At 49.0% G+C, this 2,500-nt stretch overlaps 1 non-coding gene across 1 annotated transcript in view; it reads left to right on the forward strand.

Moving 5' to 3' along the window:
- The first annotated feature begins 1,550 nt into the window (after nucleotides 1-1,550).
- Nucleotides 1,551-2,500, forward strand: part of LOC143472406 (small subunit ribosomal RNA) — a 1,808-nt gene continuing 858 nt past the window's right edge. The window contains exon 1 of the ribosomal RNA XR_013119764.1: nucleotides 1,551-2,500. This exon is cut by the window's right edge and continues 858 nt beyond it. This is a non-coding gene — a ribosomal RNA (small subunit ribosomal RNA).

The following is a 2,500-nucleotide window of genomic DNA, read 5'->3' on the forward strand; positions in this document are numbered from 1 at the left end:
ACCGTAATGTGTTTCTTTTTTGGTCGCTAGTTGGCGCCCTCGGACTACCATAATTTCCACAACGCGTCCGTTTTGCCATCGCATTCTTCCCTGCGGCACTGCTTGCTCACAAATTTTTTTCCTTTCAGTATTATGAGCGAAGCAAACATTTACCTGGAGCATCAGCCTTCCGCTATTATTATTCCGCTTAAACCTATTCCTACTGCAATGTTCAATGATCAATGATCAACTCAATTCCCGACGAAAGACGGTCTATTCTGAGTTACCCAAAACGGTGACTGGCAGGTGAGTGCATTTGATATATTTCTTTAGCGTTTGGACGTGTGTGATTCAATATATTTTGTATGACACTCTGTTACATTGTCGTAATTGAGCTCTTCAATTTAATTTCATTTAATTTAATTTTATTTTATAATTTAACAATAACTTTGTACAATTAAATAACTTTAATTGATAAATACGTTGTCATTGCCTTGCATTGACTCACGTAGCTTTGCAATGCTGCTTGATGATCATTTGATGATTTTGTTGTATGACATATATTGTTATGATTATATCGATTAAAATTGTGCACTTTGACACTGTATGGCATTAGATTAATTTTATCAAGTCGATTCACACCAAAAAAATGTTAAAGTCCAAACGCCCAGGTCGCGCGGATAGCCCTCACCCGCCGCGGATTTTCCCAAGTCGGAAGAGCTTTAGCCGCGAGTCGGTGTTTGGACTTTAACTTTTTGTTGGTGTGATGAGACTTGAAAATTTTTTAGAGTCCAAACGACCAGGTCGCGCGCATAGCTTTCACCTGGCGCGGATTTTCCGAACTCGGGAGAGCATCACGCGCGGGTCGGTGTTGTGGACTCTGAAAATTTTTCCCATCCACTCCAAAAAATGTTAGAGTCCAAACGCCCAGGCCGCGCATATTCTCTTGACCGAGCGCGGATTTTTCGACCTCGGAAAAGTTTTTGCCGCGGGTCGATGTTTGGACTCTGAAATTTTTTCAAGTCTCGACAAAAAGTTAAAGTCCAAACGTTGGGAAATATTTTCAGAGTCCAAACGTTCGAGTTGCGCGCAGTGCCCGGCCGGGGCGCGGTTCGGCGGCCACGGCAAGCGGCCACGCACCTTCCCAAACTCCAAATCCGGCCGCGAGCTCGCGCGATCCCGAGGCCGTTCTGGGGTACCATGGCGATGCAGGATTCTGTGACTACTATGAGGGAGCAGGCAGTCGTGTGAGCGAATGCGCGCGCGAGTGCGAATCGAAGCAGAATCGATCTCGGTTGGCGTCGGGCACGATGGGCAGATGTAATGCTGTTCGCGCGGTCGCCCATGCTTAGCCGGGGTTTTGAGCGGTCTGTCGGATCCAGTGGCAAGCTATCGGCGTGCCTCGGCGCGAGTATTGCACTCGAATCGCCGGGCAGCGTCCGGAATTGACGGTTTTCGGAGCTCGTGCAAGCCGCGAGCGTAGTGTTTGAGTAGCGATGTACACGGAGAACGTGTGAAAAGAAACGCGGGGCGCCCGTCGTCCCGCAGCAGCCTCGTTTGCTGCGAATAGCTACCTGGTTGATCCTGCCAGTAGTCATATGCTTGTCTCAAAGATTAAGCCATGCAAGTGTAAGTACGAGCTCTCGTACAGTGAAACTGCGAATGGCTCATTAAATCAGTTATGGTTCATTTGATCGTACGTGTTACTTGGATAACTGTGGTAATTCTAGAGCTAATACATGCGAAAAGCGCCGACTCACGGAGGCGTGCATTTATCAGACCAAAAACCGACCGGGCCTCGGCCCGTGCTCGTTGGTGACTCTGGATAACTTTGCGGATCGCACGGTCTTGCACCGGCGACAAATCATTCAAGTGTCTGCCCTATCAACTTTCGTCGGTACGGTATCTGCCTACCGAGGTTCTTACGGGTGACGGGGAATCAGGGTTCGATTCCGGAGAGGGAGCCTGAGAAACGGCTACCACTTCCAAGGAAGGCAGCAGGCGCGCAAATTACCCATTCCCGACGCGGGGAGGTAGTGACGAAAAATAACAATGCAGGACTCTAACGAGGCCCTGTAATTGGAATGAGTACACTCTAAAACTTTTAACGAGTATCCATTGGAGGGCAAGTCTGGTGCCAGCAGCCGCGGTAATTCCAGCTCCAAAAGTGTATATTTAAGTTGTTGCGGTTAAAAAGCTCGTAGTTGGATTTTGGGCTCGGGCCGTCGGTCCGTCGCAAGGCGTGTACTGGCGTGCCCGGCCTCACCTTCGGTTCACCGTCGGTGCTCTTGACTGAGTGTTGGCGGCGGCCGGAACGTTTACTTTGAAAAAATTAGAGTGTTCAAAGCAGGCGGTTCGCCTGAATAATGGTGCATGGAATAATGGAATAGGACCTCGGTTCTATTTTGTTGGTTTTCGGAGCGCGAGGTAATGATTAAGAGGGACGGACGGGGGCATTCGTACTGTGCCGCTAGAGGTGAAATTCTTGGATCGGCGCAAGACGAACAACTGCGAAAGCATT

The sequence above is a fragment of the Clavelina lepadiformis genome, unplaced genomic scaffold, assembly GCF_947623445.1.
Source record: "Clavelina lepadiformis unplaced genomic scaffold, kaClaLepa1.1 scaffold_250, whole genome shotgun sequence".
Taxonomy (NCBI): domain Eukaryota; kingdom Metazoa; phylum Chordata; class Ascidiacea; order Aplousobranchia; family Clavelinidae; genus Clavelina; species Clavelina lepadiformis.